This window comes from Triturus cristatus, chromosome 9 (assembly GCF_964204655.1).
Source record: "Triturus cristatus chromosome 9, aTriCri1.1, whole genome shotgun sequence".
Lineage (NCBI taxonomy): Eukaryota > Metazoa > Chordata > Amphibia > Caudata > Salamandridae > Triturus > Triturus cristatus.
In genome coordinates this window covers 735829026-735850759 of record NC_140592.1, presented here as the reverse complement: position 1 = coordinate 735850759, position 21734 = coordinate 735829026, and the positions used below count along the sequence as shown (strand labels likewise).

At 43.5% G+C, this 21734-nt stretch overlaps 2 protein-coding genes across 2 annotated transcripts in view; one reads left to right on the top strand and one right to left on the bottom strand.

The window, feature by feature from the left end:
• LOC146798674 (potassium channel subfamily K member 13-like) overlaps positions 1–21734 on the bottom strand; it is a 98646-nt gene that overhangs the window by 66222 nt on the left and 10690 nt on the right. The window lies entirely within an intron of this gene.
• Positions 15970–21734, top strand: part of LOC146798673 (forkhead box protein N3-like) — an 81763-nt gene continuing 75998 nt past the window's right edge. Inside the window, exon 1 of the mRNA XM_085625974.1 lies at positions 15970–16306. The gene's annotated coding sequence lies outside the window, so the exon portion shown is untranslated. The remainder of the gene's footprint in view (positions 16307–21734) is intronic.

The following is a 21734-nucleotide window of genomic DNA, read 5'->3' as shown; positions in this document are numbered from 1 at the left end:
ACATTTCTCACTGATGTGTTTTCTAGGGAGGGTTTTCCTGCTGAATTGATATTGGATAATGTTGTGCAGTAGTGTTTCCTACGAGATGAAGGACTTTTTACGTTGTGCAGGCATTAAACACAAAAGGTGCAGTTTATATCATCCCCAGAGGAATGGCCAGATAGATAGAAGGAATTAACTGGTCATCGAGTGTATTAGGTCAGTGGTGATTTAAGGTGTGAATTTTGATAATGCTGTCCATGCTTCGCTATGGTCTTACCGCAACACCACACACAGTGTAACTGGAATCTCACAGTTTGTCGCTCTAAGGGGCAGAACTGGACAAGATCTTCTCAAACTTACTTGGTTGAGCAAATTGCCTAGGATAATTGTCTCACACAGAGTTGAATATGACATTAGGAAAATGTGTTCCGACATACATCTTAGCCAGAGGAGTAGCAAATATAGGTTTGGTTTTATAAATAGATCAAAGGCTTTGTTTTTTTCAAAAAGGGGATTGGGTTTGCATCAGATTACCAAACTGGAAGATGTTCAAAGCAAGAGTGAGATTGGATTTACCATGTAAGATTGTGGAAGTCAGCGAAGATGGATGTGCTGTAAAACGTACGAATGGACAATGGAAAAATGCTGCATGTTTGGGCAAAGTGACAAAATACAGTCGGATGGTGTGTTGCATTTTATCTCTTATCAAGGTAATGGCAGATTGTCCAATGAAATGGTTACATTTGTCAGAGTGGGATCATGCACACTGTGTCTGGCCAAGGTAATACCAAGATGTCCAAAAGAAATGCTAAATGTGCTAAACGTATATGTATATGTAAGTTTCCACAGTAATTTACAGATTTTGAGGTCAATTATATCTTTAGTTCAACCCGTTCTTACACCTTTATATGTAAGTTTCCAGAGAAATTTAAACATTTGAAGATTTTGTTGTCAATTGAATCCTTAGATCAACAAGTCCTTACATCTTTATTTTTGATAACCATATTCATAAGTCGATTTTTCTGTATTATTTTTATTTCTTGTTCTTTTGTTTCCTATTGTTAATGTGTTTCAATGTGCTGTCAGAGAAGGGGGAGGTGTGTTATGATCCTCCTCTCTCGTCTTTTCGTGTTATGGAAAGTGGAGTGTTTGTCTCCAGCATTCTCATTGTGAGGGGAGAGACACAACGGAGACAGGACAGTTGCTTTTCTCATTTCTCTGGGCAGCTCCTATTTACTTACTTACTTAATAAATAAGGATAATTTCCTTCTATTTACACTCCAGTGTGTACCTGTTATTACACATTGTCCAAGGATGTGCCTCATATCAGTGTCCATGCCCCTGTGCCAATTTCCTCGTACCATCATGAATGCGCCCTCCTATCAGTGTCTCCTTAATGGCTATGGTTCTCAGTGTTCTAATGGTGTTTGCTTGTATAGCTCTTAGTCCCCCTAAAGGCAGCTTCAAGTAACTATTAGTGCATAAAAGTGGAGTTAGGTGATGTGTGATGGATTGATCGGTCCCTTATGAGTTGGGAAGTAAGCCTTTTGCTTAAAGACTTGGTTACACACAAAAAAGAGACAAATATAAAAAAATGACTGCTAGAAAAACACTTCCATAGAGTTAATAGAAGCATAAGATACACTTCTTAGCATTATTACGTATTTATCATTTTCAGTTCCTGTCTCCGGCTTACTAGAAGGAAATTATATGTTTGTTTGTTGAGAAGTGTTTGCTTTGTAGTGCAGAGTACAGCAGGTCTTGCACTTTAACTCTCATCCTTTCATTTGATTTGTGTTTTAAATGGGTTGGAAGGCAGTATGCCATGCATATTAAATGCATAGAAATGTAACTAAATATAGGTTAAGTATTAAAACTGGCAATGCTAATGCACCCTTCGAAAAGAATACTTTGATTAAAAGCATTTTGAATGTATTCTACAATTGAAACCATACAAATAAGCATTGGCAAAACCAATATATCTCAGCCCAGGGACCTATTGGCTTTGCCAATGGTTTTTAGCAATGATGTACAGATTCCTCAATGCTGTGTAGCATGGCTAAAGAAGAATTGAAAACCCCTAAAATGCGGCTGTGTGTGCCATTTTGTAGGCATGCACTGCCTACAAAAGAATACGGGCAATTTTTTCTTTTTACTTACTGATCCAACTTGGATCTGTAAATGAAAACAAAAAACATGCAAAAGCATGAGTTTGTATAATGAGGGAGGAGAAAGCAACACTGAGGGCGGAAGCAGTGAAGGGGAAGGAGGTGGAAGCAACATGTGGGGGGAAGCAACAGAAAGAACATGAATAGGGTGGAGAAAAACAAATGGGAGAGAGAGCAACTTGCAATGTGGAGGCAGAAAATCAAACAGGTAAGAGAGAGAGCAATGTGAAGCTAAGATTAAAAGCACGCATGTGAGAAAGCAACACGGGCGGGACGTACACGAGGGCGAGCATATCACAGAGGAGGGTGGGGAAAGGCACAAGGGCGTAAGAAAATATGGACCGTGGAACGGGAACAGAAGCACACCAGGGAGCAAGCTAGAAAATACATGCACTCTTGTGGAGTGATTAAGACAACAAAAGTAGTTACCGAGCAGTGAGCACTAGAAGACCACAAGTTAATTGGAAATGCTCCAAGACAGACGGACGATGGAAAAGGAAAGGCATCAAAAGCTAAGTTGACAAATGAAAGAGACAATAAAGCCAACTGCAGATAAGCAGTGGGTGAGCTGCATGCCTATCTCTCTATTTTTGGTAAGCCCAGAATATGTCTCACAACCAGTCCAGACAGCGCTGCGCTCCCTGCTAGTCTCAACCTAAAAAGAAGAGGCCCATGTGTTTCCAAAAATCTAACAGCACATCACAGCGAAACGAGTTTGAATTTAAAAACGCACCGACCACATAAGAAAAGGTTAAAGGGAGCAAGAGTGGTGATCTCGAGTATAAACTGCACTGAGGAGGGAGGGGCAGGGACTTATAAAATTCCTTGGCAAGCACCCCTGTTTACAGTCTTGCATCCATCACTTTAAAGGAGTTGTGGGAAGGCTAAACACGAAAGAGCCCTAAATGGAAACCAGAAAGACAGATTAAAGTGTTAATTTAATGTTTTTCATAGCACATTGGAGCACCAGGATAGGCATGAAGTCATTCAGTCATCATCATCATAAACTTTATTCGACAAAAAGTCATAAAAGTATCACATATGTACATAAAACATGTTACAAATCAATAAAACAAGTTTATAAATAGCTAAAATCGTAAAAAGCAATTAAACTACATATAATTGACGTCGAATGAAGTATATCTCATAAAAAAGGGGTGGAAGAAAGGTCCCCATAACTCAATTTATAATCCTAGGGCTTGCCTCCGTATCCTGATACTGGTTAGATTTCATATACCTAGCCATCTTCCTTAGCTCGAAGCAGCCATGCCCATTTCAGGAATTTTGCCATGGCTAGGGCAATTGGGAGGCTAGGATAAGTGCATAATATTCTTAATGCCTCCTCATGTCTCCTTAGGCCAATAAGGCGGCATAATGGTTTCACCCACTTATTTCTTGGGGCTGCATATAATGGGCAAAAAAACGAAAAGTGGCTCATCGACTCTTTCCTATCCTTGCATTTGGGGCATTTATCACCATCATCAGTTCCCGCCCATCTTGTCGTAAATGCCCTTATAGGAAGGGTTCCTATCCTAAATTGAAAGTAAAGCTTTCGATCTAGTGGTTTCTCTATTGCATCCCAATGGGGTTCCAATAGTGGGTAAGATTTAAATTCGAGGAAACGCTCTGTGAGATGAGCAGATGCATTTAAATAACACTTTTCAGTAAAAATCATCTCCCAATATATCCTCTTAATTTCAGCCTTGGAAGGAAAAGCAGTATTACTTGGGTCATCCCACAGATCCCTCAACCCCATTCTCTCAAGAAGAGATCTGATTGATTTCAACCACTTGATTTTATGAAAGCAATCCTTCTCTATAACTTCCTTGAGGCCTCTAGCATAATGAGACAATTCCTCCGTAGTCCATAACCTATGCCAGTATAAGACCGATCGCAGCAAGGCAAGGTCAAACACAGATTTCTTGCCAAGATCACAGAACAGAGGAACTAGAGGGGTGCTTTGGGGGGCATGGGTGACTTTCCTCAAGAACTCATTTTCTGGGGTGGTCAGCTGCTTAATATTAGAAAACCCCCACAACTCAGCACCACATAAGACAGAACCCAATACTTTCATCCCGTAGATCTCTAAAACTGATCTAATCGGTTTAGTAAAGGAACCCTTAAACCTTTTAAGTAATGCGCCTGCTTGTTGTTTAAACCTCAGTGTGCTTGTATTTAACTGCGTGTTCCAGCACATATCACTCTGGAGGTTGACACTTAAGTAAGTAAAAGCTTCAACCCACTCTATCCTGCAATTGCCCATATATATACTTCCCTTAAACCGTTTAGTTTGCTTTTGACATCTAGGTTCAGTGAGGACCATAAATTTTGTTTTTGCACTATTCACTTCAAGCCCTCGCATGTCACAAAACTCAGCAAAACGCTGAAGTGCCTTCTGCAAACCGCTTGGGGTTTTAGATATTATTAGAGTGTCATCCGCGAACATAAGTACCGGGACACACTCTCCTGCCAGCACGGGGGCATCGGTAGGAACCATAGAAAGAAATCTTGCCACACCATTAATAAAGAGTGAGAACAGGGTAGGCGCCATCACGCAAACCCTGTCTCACTCCCCTTCCTACCGGGAAAACATCTGTGACTTCACCCAGCCTGCCCCATCTTACTCTTGCATAGATATCCTCATGAAGGCGTGCAATCAGAGTTAGCAATTCCAGGGGCATACCTAGCTCCTCCAGTACTTGCCAGAGCTTCCTCCGCGGAACACGATCGAATGCTGCCCTTATATCTACAAATACTGCATATAAAACGCCTTTTCCCAAAATCAAAACGCGCCAGTATAAGACAATAAATCTACAAACCTGATCTATCGTGCTAGTCCTTGCTCGAAACCCAGCTTGGAATGGGCTGAGGATATCCCCCTCTTCCATCCAGTCCTGGATTTTTCCCAGGACCAGGCGTCCCATTATTTTTTGTAATGAATCGATCAGGCTAATAGGCCTATAATTACTCGCTAAAGACTTATCACCTTTTTTATAAATTGGCACAATTTCTGCTCCTTTCCATGTATGAGGGACGGCCATTCCCTGGGCAATTGCATTAGATAGATGACTAATATATAATCACCATCTCCCTCTATCACTGAGGAATAAATCAACGGGTATACAATCCATCCCTAGGGCTCGCCCTGCAATTACAGTATTCAATGCTCTATCCACATCCCCTAGGCTAAAAACAATACCTTCATAAAATTTAATACTGGGAACCATCCCACTTAGGTTGACTTCGGTATTAGCATACTGAGGCTTAAAGAATTCAACCCAGGAGCCCTGGGGTACATTGTTTTGAGGGCTGTCCACTATCCCACCTCCTTCCCATTTGAAGATGTCCCAAAAAAGTGCCTGGTTCTTTGATAAACATGAGTCTTTAAGATTCAGCCATACTCGGTCATCCCAATCTCTTTTTGCCCCACAAATTGTTTTCCTGTAGTTACAGCGGGCTGCTTTAATTATCTCTAATTTCCTTATTTTAGTGCTAGACTCAGACCAGCCCGAGCTTCCCTACAGGTTTTATTATACCACCTCTCTGGTTTTCTTCTCGCCATTATCTTAGTGGTACCAGATTTACAAAAGTGGGCTTTGAGATTAGTAAACAAATCATTATGATCATCCTCAAATAGGCAGGACTTCGTCCCAGAGTATGCATCATCTCCTATCTTAGCTAGTACCTTATCAAGCTGAACTTTAATAGCACATAGTGTGTCAGCTTGTTTGCTCACTTTGCACCACTTAAGATGCCGCTCATCATTTGATAAAATGGTCTGGCGCACAAATAAGTCTACACTTGAATTAACTAATCCCTCCTGCCCAAACCTAAATGATGCTACAAGAGGGTTATGGTCGCTCTCTACGCGAATCCTAACTTCCATGTCTACCAGGGTATGCCAAAGCTTCAAATGAACGAGTATATAGTCAATGTTACTTGACCTTATCCCGTTGTTTTTGCTAGCTTACTATCAGACAATGTCCGACCGTTTGCCGCCCTTAATTGGTTACCTAGGCAAAGCCCATTTAAATACAATGCAGCCTAGGTCCATTTAACTGAAGGTCTTGCCTCCAGTTCGGGAACACCCCATCTGATATCCTCCTCTTCCAACATGTTTGCATTTCCCAGACCAAGCGGTTCGAAAGTTGTATTAAAATCGCCCGCAATTAGTGGCAAAACCCCATCTGGCAATGATTCAATCAGAGTTTCTAATATCTTAAATACCTCTGATTTTTTCCCACCGGGGAGTCCTCGGGCGTACACATTAATGATAACAATTTTTAGGTCACCCATCATATTAAGCCTAATGGCGATAATATCGCTATGCCCTGATGGAAATAAGTGAATACTAGAACTTAAATGCTGTTTGACCCAGATTGTCAATCCTCCCTTTGGGCGTCCCCTGTGTCCTCTCACTGCAGGGATATAAAAGTTCAAGTAACCTAGATTATAGACTGGTTCAACAGACCAGGTCTCTTGAAAGAGACAAATATCAAAATTATTAATAAAATCTAGCCAACATGGTGAAGCAACCTTAGACCCGATGCCAGCCAGATTCCACGATACCATTGAAGTCAGGCAAGCTGTAATCTGTGTGCCCTCTTTTGTTACAGTCCTAACCGCATTTGGGCTAGGATATATCCACGTGTGCATATCAATAGTTAATGATTCCTTAGTTGGTAAAGACAAGCCCTCAATAAGACCAGGGTATATCATCGAGCTTCCAGCACTGCTTTGGGGTTCCTCAATTGTTAGATCCCTAGTTGTAACAGTACTAGAACAAAACTTTGTATACTTAGCCGGGATCGATGAATTGACTGCCCTGTATAAGCTAGGGTGGGGGGAACAGTTAGTGCCTAATCGTAAGGTTGTGCTAACATTAACGTTAGCTCCTAAACTTAGTCCTTCCACAATTGTTCCTATACCTTCCGTCACTTGTCCTTCCCCTTCCATTAGATTTAACTCAGGTTGTCTTTTAATTCTACCAAAACTTAAGGGCTCTCCCCCTGGCTCCAATTGCTGTCAGTCACACTCCTCCAATCCTGACAAAACTGAAAACCTATTGTAAAGGCTTAGGTTCCGTGCAATTGGGTAACTAAATTGACCGTTCCATGGGGACTTTTCTCTATCTAGATTTTGTCCAGAAGTATAAAAATAGGTTAGTGAAAGTGATTGGATCCGTGATCTGGGATCTATATGTGGCCAATTACAAATGTGTTCAACAAATCTCCTATCCCTAAAATTAACAATTACACAGTCCCCCCCCGAATGTTTTTACACTTCTGCCTACCCAATTTACTCTTCTCACAGACAAACTCTCGGCCCTGTTATATACAGGCAACGGCCTATTTGCATGAAGCCAAAATGTGCACTTATTTCTTAACTCTGTATGTGTCTCCCTCTTGCCCGGCCCCAGTGATGGTACTCCAGCCAATATAACCACATAGGGGACAGATTCAGGAGGGAGTTCAATAGTAGGTAAATTTGGTGTCACATACTCAGCAGGTTTAGTTGATATAGAGCCCACATTAGGTACCAATTTGCTTGTCCCATCTATTTTATCCTTGGGTCCCTGGTCATATTGTCTACCCTCAACAACTTTATCTAATGAAATAGTAGCACAAGAAGACTCAGGCATATTTACAACGGGTGTACTACCACTATTGGGCAATCCATTTCGGGAATTACCCACGGCATTTTGGCATAGGGATAACATCAGTTTGTTAGTCGGTTCACTAATCCGATTACCCAAAGACTTCTGGACTGTTACAAGCGAAAGTTCGAGACATGTCACGGGAGACAATGCGGTCCAGTCTTCCGTGAAAAGGATGAATCGTCTTTTTGAGCATATCTTCCATTTTTTTCCAAAATAAGGGACCCGGTTCAGCTAGAGGATCACTCTCCACACCCAACTTAGATGATAATTCGATACTTGCTAAACAAGGTTGGCCAGAGCAATCTTTATTTATAATACTCTCCTTGGTTGGTCGATCATTTCCCAGCTTCCTTTTTTTGCCTTTAAGTTTTGATGGTGTAGAAATTTTGTCGCCCTGACATTTACTTTCCACAGACATGCCCTTAGATTGGATCATCATACCCTTCTTAGCTACGAGTGCTGATCTAGTTTTAATAATAGGGGAGGTCAAAAGTTTCTGGGCAGTGTATTTATTATTCGTCCCCGAGATGACTATAGGCTGTTGTTCCGGAACCACAATAAGATCTTTTGTAGAAAGAAGTGGGCTACTTATAACTTTGCCCAAAGAGCATAGTGTGTCATCTGGCACTGTATCGATAACAACCGGAGATTTAGCCCCCGCCAGGCTTCCCATAGATGACCGCTCGTCAAACACAGTGTCTAAGGATAGCCTTTTTTCTGTCAATTCGATATCTTTAGCCAGAACTGACGACACCCGTATAAGGAAGTTATCCAAAGTGCCCAACATTGTCCCGCCTACACCAGCAGTGGTAACACTGTTATCACATAGGGATGTTGTAGTGACAGATGTCATGGTGGATACCTTACACCTCAACTGTACCCACAGCAAATCTCAAAGAAGATATTCGAGTAGTTTTAGCACAGAAGCTGGGATGGAGCAAGATGGCAATAACCCTCACCTTATGTTGGACGTTAGAGGGGTGGTCCGTCCCGTCCTTCGCCGGTCTTCAACGGGCTTAAACGGGCTTAAACGGGCCCGCCCTTGGCCCGGGCTTCGCCCGGGCTCTGCCCGCGCGCGTCCCGCGCTGCGGTGCTCCTGTGTCGGCTTTAAAGTACCCCGGCGCTGCCTGATGACATCTGAGGCGAGCGCCAGGAGTGGAATGCTGGGCAGTGTAGTTTTCCTTCAAGCCGTTCCCCTCAAAGCAATACGCGTGTGGCTGGCAATGTGGAGGTTCTACCCTTGCTGGCCTTTCCCCTCACGGCGATGATTCGGTAGGTGTATGGCAGGAATCAAATAAAGGATTGCAATGCGCGTCCCAGTCAAGATTGTCCTGTACACTAATCAGAAAGCTCTCCTAGCCTTTTTTAGCGCTGGAATGAATAGCGATTTTTACCCCTTCCTGCCCCAAAAGAAACCTAAGTTTGGGCTGTGGTACCAGACCAGCTGTTTCAGATATGCTTGGCATAAATATTACCTCCTAACCATCATCTACAAAAATATTGCCCCCAATGGAGGTAATATTAGAAAATCTATAACCAATAGACAACATTTGTATAAATGATATTTAGGATACAATATTTATCCACGGTTTCACGAATTCACCTCTCTATGGTGTAATACTTTCTCTGTGGATGCCAAGGATTAGAGGCTTGTCTCTATATTCCTGTTAATGTAGCCGCAACTCCACCATGTTTTCTGTGTACTGTCAGATCACCCGGTCAGGAACTGATTCACCATGGGATCCTCCTGTGCAAATCACACTTTCTACAAAATAAATTGACACAGCACCGCGAGCACTCCCGTACCCACTAAGGCACCACTTCCTCTTGCCGCTTCATCATTGTGTTAGATGGGCACTGCCATCTTGATATTCATAAAAACCAAAAGACACACAATTGATGGATGGAATGCAGACCAATTCAAGACATTCCCCCCCAGTCAAGAGATCTGGGTTAAATCCATCATTCTTTTGCTCACCATGCCACCCCAGTTTAGACCTGGCCATATGCAAATCAGTCTTGACCCTGTGCCTCATGGGAACAGTCCAGCCCGAACTGCCAAGCCAGGTCTTCCCTGGACCGGAAACAAGCATCCTGGGACCGCTTTCCCTCTTCAGCCAGGATAGCTTGATTCCAGTGGCACAGTGAGCCCAGGACCCACGTCTGGGCATACCTGGCACACATGGCATAAAAGTTGTTCTCTCCAGCTTCAGTCAGACCTCCAAAGGTGCGATATAAGAACATCCAAATGGTGCAGAAATAGCACAGGCGGTATTGAGCCACTCCCTTGTATGTTACCCTTGGACCTGCACCAGGTCAGGGATGCATCCAATTTAAACCACGGCCCATAGAAAGGACCGCCTTACCACAACCTGTGCAGCCATGCCCATAGATTATACTTTTTAAAAAACTATACCATTGGATGGAAATTTCTCTACATATGTACCATTCACATATTACTAATTTACCCACCTGGAGAAAGCTTGGACTGCTCGCCCTCATCAAATTTTGCAGAGGAGGCTAAAAGAGGACTAAAGTTCCTCAAATTAAAGGGACACGACTCAATACTCTTTACACAGATTGCCCAGTTTCCCTTGAGCTTCCGTGGTCTGATGAGTGTTCCAATGAAGACAACAGAAAACCAGAGGGCCGCTAAAGGCTAGTAAATGGAAAGTCTTTAAAAGGGGCGTGACCAAAGAAGTGTCATCAAAAATTCAAGAGGCATGGCCTATCTGATAAACAGCAAGGGTTAGAACATGTGAGCTAGAATCCCATGCTTCACACAGGTACCAGATGTCCACTATTTGGTGGCGCTCTGGGAATTTTTTGGTTTTGCAATAAAACGTATCACACTACAACGAACATGTGCCTAAAACAGGCCAGGCCTGTTAGCATTGTCCATGCTTGTTAGCAGTTTTAGATAAATGAGTAACAATAATATTGTTGTGAATAATTAGAATTTCAAATGTAAGATTCTGAAAATGTAAGATTGTGAACTAAGTGAGTTTTGGAACAGTCTGTCACTCTTATTCTCCCCTTCACACCACTTTCCTCTGCAATCTTTCACTCGGTTAAACACTTATGCTCTTTTTCTCCCAACATCTGCTTCCTCTTACTCACTGCATTTTCATTCTGTCCTCCTGTATGTACCTCCTTGCATCATTCAACTCCTATTCACCATCACACACACATACACTCGATTTCTCTCAACACAGCATTTGCTTTTGGTTTGGGGCTGTCAGTATTTCAACAAATGCATAAATCACTTCACACGCGCTCACATACAATGGTAATTACAATTGGCGCATATGCGACCATCACTCTGCGTGCTCTGCAGAGAGGCCTAGCATTGGATGAGCATGTGGTCTAAACACCTTTATTACCCACTGAGAGGCGCTGCGAGAAACCCACTCTGCCTTCAGCCTCAACTTCAGAGTTCCAATCGCTCCTTGTTACAAATACACATTCACATCGTGAAAACAACCAGACACTTGGAGGCGACTCAATCCATTTTACGCTCTACAGGAGAACTACAGAAAAACAATATCTGGAAAAATCAAATATTGTTGGGAAAGGCAAAATGAAATAAAACGTTAAGTCTAAACAAGGACTGCATCGCTGTCACGGATTACTTTAAGGGTGTTTATAGAGCCATTGCTGAAAAATCAATGAGCGTTTGTGCCTGTAAAACTAAGGGGCATATTATCAAGAAACGGCGTTAAAATTATCGCCGCTTTAGCGGCAGAAAACTGCCGCTAAAGCGGCGATAATGAGCTTGATAATATGCCCTGGAGAATTCCAATAGAAGCCCAGGTTCTGGTGTCAACATGGACTTCTAATATAGGACCCAGAAGAGACCCAGGGGCATATCAACAAGGCGGCGATATAAAATGATCACCGCTTTTGCGGCCGTTTCGGCCGGAAAGCGGCGATAATTTAATCGCTTAATCGGCAAGGTCAAGCAATCACGTGAATCCTTACCTTAGCCCACTTTCCCGTAACGCCCACCTTTGCGAGATGCAAAGTGGGCGTTCCTTCCCAAAATAACTGGAGAAATGTCGCTAACCGACATTTCTCCAATTATCAATGGGCGCGCTAGCAAGCATAGCAATAAGAAAAGTAGCGCTAACCGTGGTTATCGCTACTTTCCTTACGCCTGCTTTCAGGTTGACTTAGCCGTTATATCCAATGGAAGGTGGATCTAATGGCTAAGTCTGCCTTGCCCTATCAACAAGCTATCGCCAAATGTTGTGCGATTATTGCTGGATTTCCAGCGATAATCGCACATTTGGCAGCTTGCGCCTGGAATTTAATCGCTGTTGAGATAAGTGTTGCTGATAGCACGCTATCGCAGCGATAAAATTCGGCGTTAGCCGGCGATAATTATCCTAGCGCTAAGTGCGCATAGCGATAATTATCGACGGTTGTTGATGATATGCCACCGAGTTCTCAGTAATTTTTCTAATTACAGCGAGTTTGAGCCCGGGCAAGACCCAAACACTTAAAGCCCTGGCATAGACCTTCTCTAAACCGTGTGCCCTGATTGGGGCAAATAGCCTAAAGCTTTTTAGTCCCACCCCCTCTGGCAGCACCGGTAGTTAGTTGTTGCCACTTGCCCCCTACCTGCTCCTAAGTGGCCCTCATCTATTTATTGGTTCTTGATTAACGTACCAGGCCCCGTCTGGCCTTGAGAGACAGGATGAGGGCTCTAAACGACGGGCATTGCCCTCGGGGCGGGTTAAAATGCTTCAATGAATGCCAGGGGCTCGTCTAGGTTCTAAGGGAGTGCAAACAACGTTGCAATGAGGCCCCCCTCTGCAAATTATTTGGAGGGGCCCCAGGAGCTCTTCTGTCAGGCCAGGGGCCCGCAACCCGTGCACAGTGCCGGATAGGGGGGGCAGGGGCCTCGGAGCTGCCCCTCACCCCCCGCGCCGCGGGAGATAATGTTACGCCACTGATTTTGATATTTTCTGGCATAGATGAACTATGTAAAGAAAAACAAAAAATACCCAGCAGACGGGGCTCTTCCTGTTCAGAATGTTTCTGCTTTTTTTCTGCTAGGTGCTTATCGCTGATGTGTCCCTCTGAATGCTAAAGTACTCCCTGCAGCCCCCCCAGCCCCTTTACATCTCAGATCTTAAAATATTCCCTGACACATCTTCCGTTCCCGCTCATTATCTCTGATTCACAGTCCTCTCCAGCCAGAGCCCCAATAATAGGCAATAATGGATGTTCACAGAGTCGCTGCAGGGGGGAGTGCAAAGAGAGGAAGGTAAAGTAGCGCGCAGAGGGGAAGGAGGGTGAGGGCAGGAGTAGATGAAGGAGGAAGGCACGAGAGGCTGAGAGGGGACGAGGAGGGGGGCAGTGGGGAGTCTGAAAAGGGAACGGGTGGGAGAGTTGAGGGGTGGGAAGAGGGATGATAGGAAGAAAGGTGAGGATGTGAAGGAAAGTGTGAGGTGAAAGAGAGAGAGAAGGGAAGGGAAGGAGGGAAAGTGCTGAGGGCGGGAGAGGGTCCAGGGCTTAATTTGAGCAGGTGGTTTCCAGTGCTCCGCACCCGCACATAATTGTCAACACCGGATCTTATGACAACTCCCACATGGTGGCGCTGTTTGTGTAATAGAAAGATAAGCGCAATAACAGTTGTTTAGTAACCAAATAGACATTAAAACAACAAATACCTGCCTCCCAAGCCTAATCTCACAGCTTTGGGGGGCCTCGAACAGTCTGCTTTGTCACACTTGAAGCAGAGTGAGAGCTAGTTGTTGTGTGTGTACTGTCATTGGCAGTGGCAATGGGTGGTGCAAGCTGCGGTGGCCTCCTGACAAGAGCCCCAACAATTTTTTTTTTTTTTACAATTTAAGCACTGGCGAGGGGAAAGGAGAAAGGGTGGGGAGGTAAGGATACTGAAAGAGGTGATGGGGAGGAGTATGCTGGGGCGAAGTGGTGGTGAGAAGGGGGGTTAAACGAGGTGATGGGGGTAAGGAAGAAGGGATCATGACGCCAGAAGGGGCAAGGCACGGAAGCGAAAATGCAGAGCGGTGAAATGAAGCCCAGGGGTGATGGGATGCGCTTAGCTGTCTAGTCTCCCAGGTCCATGAGCGATGAGTTGCTCCAGTCCACGTTTTTTAATTTGGATTCTGGGACTGGTAGTCCTGTTTAAAAAGGAATAAACAAGACTATAAATTCCAGAATTCAAAGAAACCCCTGGACTGGAGCAGCACCTCACTCATGGACCTAGGTACTTGGCAGGGCTGGGTGAGGAGAAAGAACTTGGGAGAGGGAGAGGAAAGGGTATTTTGGAGCAGACATAAAGTGACGGGGTGTAGGAGAGGCGTGAGAGTGAGGAATAGAGGGCTAGGAAGAGTTAGGTGTCGATAAAAGAACAGAAAAGAGAGGTGAAGTAGTGGTACTAGGATGCGCAACGTTCAGTGCTGTGAGGAGGGTTGGATGAGGTTAGGCGTGTTTCGGGTGTGGTAGAGAATTTCAGCGCAGCAAGTAAAACTGGGCGTATGGTGACAAGACTAGGGGGCATATCAGCAAGCAGGCGATAAAAAATGATCGCCGCTTTTGCGTCTGTTTTGGGACGAAAAGCGGTGCTAATTTTATCGCCTGATTAGCAAGGTCCGCTATCGCGTGAAACCTTGCCTTATCGCCATTTCCCTTAACGCCCATCTTTGCATCTCTAATGAGATGCAAAGTGGGTGTTCCTCCCCAGAATAATGGGAGAAATGTCGCTAAGCGACATTTCTCCTATTATCAAGCCTCACGCAAAGTAGTATAGCGACAAGAAAAGTAGCTATAACCTCTGTTATCGCTACTTTCCTTACGCCTGCTTTGAAACTGACGTAGCCATGATATCCTATGTAAGGTGGATATCATGGCTAAGTATGTGAGGCCCTATCAGCAAGCTATCGCCAAAAGTTGTGTGATTATCGCTGGATTTCCAGCTATAATCGCACATTTGGCAGCTTGTGCTCTGAATTTTATCGCTTTGGAGATACGCGTTGCTAATAGCACGCTATCTCCGCGATAAAATTCAGAGTTGGCTGGCGATAATTATCCTCACGCTAAGAGCGCTGAGCGATAATTATCGCCGGCCCTTGCTGATATGCCCCTAGGAGTCTTATTCACAAAGGTAACTTACACTTTTAGGGAAGTTTACATTTTGGAATAAGTTTACTATTTGTTTGTATTCACCAACTGCACTTTTGTAGTAACTTACAAGCAAGTGCTGCCTTTGTAAAACGGAGATGGAAACGCTGGAACACATAATTTGCTTGTGTCCCGAATTATTAGACATTAGAAAGAAGCTGCTGAAAACGTATTTTAATACAGAAGGGACAAGAACAATATGTGATGCTATTCTATTCTGCTTTTGGGACACTAGACCCCAGCAGGTAGGACAGGTGAGAAATTTGTTATCTTTAGCAACGAGAAGATGGGAAGGTAAATCTCAGACGATGTAATCTGCAGAACATCTAGAAGAAAAAGGTCTCTTTTTTTAACGTTTTTCTTTAAACTTTTAAAATCTTGGAGAGGGGGGTCGATATTTATTATTTATTGTAAGGTTTTAATGCTTCACATATTGTGTATGGTTTTAAATAAATTAAACAATAAAATACTGTCATCATCAATAGTAACGTGCGCTTTTGTATTAAGTCTAGCACTGCACATGGCCCACCACTGGTACTGCAATACCCTCCCTTAGAAAACAGTGGAGGTGGAAACTTACTGCAAAAGTGTAAGTACTACAAAAGTGTAAGTATTACAAAACTGTAAGTACTACAAAAGTGTAAGTATTACAAAACTGTAAGTACTACAAAAGTGTAAGTTACTGCAAAAGTGCAGTTTGTAAATACCTAAAAATAGTAAATTTACTCAAAAGTGGGAGTTATTGCAAAAGTGCAGTTTGTGAAGAGCCCTTTACCATTTCCACAGCACCAGCACTTTTGGCACTGTCCCTACCGGTCCAGAGAGGAGGGGCAGTAACATGAGGGGCACAGGAGCGCCATAAAGAGCGCTCAGGAGTGCCGCGATGTGGGAGCCCTTTACCATTTGCACAGCACCAGCACTTTTGACTCTGTCCCTATCGGTCCAGAGAGGAGGGGCCGTGATGTGACGGGCGCAGGAGCGCTATAAATAGGATTCAGGAGCCCTTTACCATTTGCACAGTACCAGCACTTTTGACTATGTCCCTACTGGTCCAGAGAGGAGGGGCCGCGACGTGACGGGCGCAGAAGCGCCATAAAGAGGGCTCAGGAGTGCCGCGAGGCGGGAGCCCTTTACCATGTGCACAGCACCAGCACTTTTGACTCTGTCCCTACCGGTCCAGAGAGGAGGGTTCGCAACTTGATGGGCACAGGAGCGCTATAAAGAGGGCTCAGGAGTCCCGCAGCGTGGAACGCGCGCAGGACGTGCCCGGGCCAAGACCGGGCCAAGACGGGCCCGTCTTAGCCCGTCCTAGACCGAACAAGGGGCCACCCCCCTAAAAAGCACTGTGAGTTTTTATTTTGTGTTTTAATCACATTGTTACTATCATTAGGCATCTGTATTCCCTACTTGAGGATAGCGGTTTGAGATGGGTAAAAGGAAGGCAGGCACCATCCCCCCAGCTATATTCGGTGTGGGAGGGCAGAAATCCTTGATGAATTATCTTACAGGGGATATGGGGGCAATTGAGGAACAAATTAATTTGGTGGAGGAGACTCTGACGCAAGGGAGGGTGGGTACGCTGGCTATAACTAAGTGTACGGTTAATACATCTAATGCCCCCCCCCCACCCCTAGTGGTGTACGAGATGGAACAGTAGCCCAGGCTCCCCAGAATGGAAACCCTGAGGCCCGGGAGGGAACTCGAGATTCAATGCATGCAATAATCTCAAGTAAGCAAGTTCTAACTAAGAAAAGGAAGAATGCAGGCAAACAGGGTAAGACGGTGGACGGCAGTAGGACTGCATCCTCTGGGGTAGACTCAACGAATGCGCTAATCGAGGGCCAGGCTACTGAAATTGTTAAAATAATGAGGAAAATAGACGATCTGAATAATTATGTTATTGAGGTTACAACTAAACTAACAGAGAGAGTGGGGGTTATTGAAGGTTGTTTGAGAGACGGTAACAGGGCTATGCATGGTAATATAAATGTACAATCTAACACTAGGCCCTGTCCCACAGCAGTATCAAAACAACATGAGGGTAACCCTCCTCACCATACTGCCCTCCAAGGAAGCTCAGCTCAAAACTCTGTGATTGGTAGGGTACCTCTTGATACATCTATAGTCGCTCCATCTTCCATTATGATACATGCCAATCACGAGGATAACGGACATCTAAGAGACAAGGGACTGAAAGGTTACAGGGCTGGGGGGGGCCTACGGCTAGGCCTTTGGAATCATCAGTAAATGTAGATAATACCTACCTCGAATTACCTCCTGCTGTAACTCCATACACAGTAATTCTAGCCAATGTCCCAGGTCTGCCTATAACAGCATCCGAAACCTGGGAGGCCCTACGCAACAAATCTCTTTGTTGGCTGGGTGGTAAAACTGGCCTAATGGATGCACTTTTTGCCAAATTTAAAATGGTCAGACGGGTCACTTGAGTAGGAAGAGACCATAAAACCTTGCAGGGTGATTGTGTCATATTGACCTTTAGTGACCCAAATTTAGTACACACTATTTTCTCTAGGGCAAGGAATTCACATATTGCACACACGGGAATGAATGTCTTACTGTTAGGATATTTTTACCAGCCACAAAATGTTAAACAGCACAAAGCCCAGACTGGGGGCCCCTACTTAAATGTTATAAACCACTATAATGTCCCGGTTCATAACTGCTTCGACATCCGACCTACACTCGAGGATATAGATTCACCGAGTGTAGTAGGCAAAATAAGCACTCAGGATGTTAGTGGGGCAGGGTGTCCCCTGCTTATCCAATAGTTAATTCTAAAACAAATTTAGAACTAATAGGGGAGAAGATATGCACCTATAAATCAAACAACAGTATTGACAGGATTGCCCTGTGGAGACCCACAATAACAGCAACAGATCCAATGGGACTAGATACCCTAACTAACATGATAAATAGTGATATTGAGGGGCCATACCTAAAGTTGGATTATCTGAAATATCTGCATGTCAAATACTATTCTGGAATGTTGCAGGGCTGTCTCTGAAAGTATCCGACCCCCTGTGGCTAACCTTTGTTGAAGGATATTCTATACTATGCCTACAACAAACCTAGATGGTGAAGGAAATACACATTAAAGAATATTAAACTTTCTACACTCCAGCAGTTAGTACGGGCCATGGACGCAACAAGGGCGGCCTATGTATTTATGTATCAAACACAGTGGGGGTGAATAAGCTAAATCTTAAAGTCGAGACAGCTTACTATCAGATCTTAATACTGTATGTGGAGAAAAGGTATTGTGTTGTAATATTACATTTCTACAATAATATTCCCAAAGGGCAGATATTCGCCACACTAATGCATTTGCAAAAGGATTTAAACAAATTGCAGGATGATTTGTCTACTAATATGTGTATAATATAGGGAGGGGACTTTAACCATCTCCTGTGCCAGCAAAGTGGAAAGGGCATCTGTGGATTAGATCAAGAAAAAGATGATGAACAGGCACATTTTTCTCATACACAGACGGGGGACCTGCTGAATACAATTGTTTTTCAATTTGATCTGGGTTATGCCAATGATTTGTGTATACCATCTGTACCACATAGGCCAGTGTTTAATGGTAGAGGTTGCAATTCCATCATTGATTTTATTCTAGTCTCGAATAGACATTCCAGTAAGGTCCGTAGATTCGAAACTCACTCTATTCCCATGAGTGACCACTATCCCGTAAGCATTAATTTTGATTTGGTGAGCCCTGTCATGGGTAAGAAGGGCCCGAGAACTCAATACGATTTTAAAATAGAACTTGCTAGTCTTAATGGGTACTCCCTTAGTTGGCCTAAAGTAGATCCAAATAATTTTATTGAACAACTGGTAAAGATATGCAAAGAGGATTTTGAAGCATGCCTTGGCACCATTGCGGGGAATGAGGTTGTCCTAAATGCTTTTAATAAAATTACTGGGGAGATTCAGAATCAATTAACAGTGAAACAAAAACAGAGAAAACCAAAGGTTCAGGGTTGGTTTCATCGGGTATGCAGTAAGGCGCATACACACCTAAAGAAAGTGCTACATAAAAAGGATAAAAACCGTGAGGAAATAAGACTGGTCAGAACTCTTTATAGGAGTGCGTTAAAAGCGCGAAAGGATCAATTAAGGGCAGATGTGTGGGAAGCTTTTCATGATGCATGCCTCTGGAGAGATAATATTAGCTTTGGAAAGCAGTTAAGGCCCCATTTCTTGCCTCAAGTGACATTCCATCTGCAGAAATTGCGATAAGTGAGGATAAATGGAGCCAACATTTCACCACACTCTATAATGATGATAAACCTGCTCAAACTCAGCAAGACCTGGAATCGCCAGTTTACCTATGATCGCACATCATACTGTATTTCCCCTAGATATATGTTTCTCTGTTGAGGAAATAATCCAGGCTATTAATGAGAGTGCAGCTGGTAAAGCCCCAGGGCCGGATAGAGTTCCTGTGGATGTGTATACAAGCAATATCCAGCTATGGGCTCCATTATTAACTAATGTCCTGGATAGATGCTGTCGTCAAGGTTTCACTTCTTCATGGTTTGATGTAATCGTGATTCTGATTTTTAAAAAGGGGGATAGAAATGAACCTATATGTTATCGCCCAATCTCCCTATTAGATTCTCTCCTCAGTGTGGTAGGGTGGGTTATTTTAAATAAACTGCAGATATGGGCAGACGAGACTAGCATCCTCTCAAACCTGCAATACGGGTTTCGACCAGGTCTTGGGACCATTGAGCAGGGTTTAAATCTAAGCCTGATAATAAGTAAATATACGCAGGCAAAGGAGGGGATTCTCTTTTTGTCATTCGTAGACCTTAGTTCTGCGTTTGACAGCGTGAAACATGAAATGTTATGGAGCACATTGAAGGCGATGGGAGTCGATCCCACATTAATACTTTTTATGAGTGAATTATATAGAGATGCAGGGGCAAGGGTGCGGTTCGGGAAACTCGGTGAATGCTCAGCTAAATTCCCGATAAGAAAAGGAGTGAGGCAAGGATGCGTGCTTGCTCCTTTTCTTTTTACCTTATGTATTAATGGTCTTGGCCAGTATTTGATAGATCATCACCAGGATTATCTGATTATTAACAACAGCCCAGTTCCAGTTTTACTTTATGCAGATGATGCGGTTTTAATGGAAGGGACTCAACTAGGATTACAAAGAACAGTAACTAATTTTGCTACTTTTATGTATGACAGGGGTCTAAGTGTGAACACTAGTAAGACTTTTATAATGAAATGCAGAAAGAAGATCATTAAATGTTGTAATATTTTTATTAAAAATGATAAAATGGAATGCACTAATAAGTTCTAGTACCTGGGGATTAACTTTGATCGTACGGGGATGTGGTCCGCTGCCGTATAGGCAAGGAAATTGGTGTTTTCGAGAGCTATAGGTGCTGGATCAACTTTTCTAGAAAATTGGGCTGCAGACCAGCCCCTGAATTACTAAAAATGTATAAGTCAAAGTGTCTGTCGATAGCTCTGTATGGAGCGGGTATATGGGGGTTTATGGATGTGCAGCCACTACAATTGAGTGAGAACGCATTCATACGATATTTGCTGGCTGTTCCAAGCTCAACTGCTAATTTTATTTGTCATTCTGAGCTTTGTTTGCCTTTCATCTCGGATGTGATCAGAATTAACCCCATTTTGCTTTGGCAGATAGTTTGGGTGTCCAATGAGACCAGCTTTAATCGTGAAATTATCAAGGACTGTTTAAAACTGGATAGGGTTTCCTCCATTCCGTGGCTCCGCTATATCAAACATCGAGCAAATGAAATTGGCCAGCCTGAATATTAGGAGAAACCAGAGAGCATGGCTGTAATCCATAGAAAGGTATTGAAAGCAGACTGTTTGGTCTATCTACAAGATAAGAGATGGTCTAAAGAAAGCGAAAAAATAACTGTTATGGATAATCAGATGATGTTAACATGCCCAGGCATTCAGCCATATTTGGTTCAAGTCGAGGGATGCTTCGAACGAATGCTCTTGACCCATTTTCGTTTGGGGATTCTTCATAGATTTGTCAGCCATCCAACTATAAATGATTGGTCAAGAAATTTGGTCCTGTGCCCATATGATGATATATCATGCCAATCAACTCTGCATTCTGTCCTATTTTGTAAATTGTATTCAGTTCCAAGGAAAAGGTTCATAATCCATATTTTAAAATGTTTAGGTCTAAGACAATGTCGTGTAGCATATATGAAACTACAAACTCTGGATAATGAAATGATTATGAAATCTGTTGCCTTATTGTTAAAAAGTGTTATCAGGTTTAGGAATTCAATGTGAAATCGACCTATGCTGCTAGAGCTACGACAGCATTTTTATAAACTCTATGTAATGAAATGTCATAAAGTTTGATGTATTGTTTTCCTTAAAGTTATGCTTTCTTTACTATATGCCTGATAACCGCGTGTATTTGGAAACCTGTTTTTTTAGGTCTCGCTCAGCGCAGCACGCATGCGCTGCTCTAGGAGATGGCCTCTTGGAAACACTCCAGCTTTGCGGCAAACTTGTGCGTCTGGCTTTAGTTTTGCCACACAGTCTATTGGACTTTGCGTGTGGCTTTCAAAAATTGAAAGCACACAATTGGCCAATGGCGGGTGCATGTCCCGCCTTCTCGCTAAACGTTGACTCCCATGGCCTAGGGGTCTTGGGAGCAAGCAGCAGCGTGACCGGGTGCCAGCTGCATTCCTGACATTCCTTGTCTAATTAGTGCGGTCGCTTTAACTTTCGCTGCC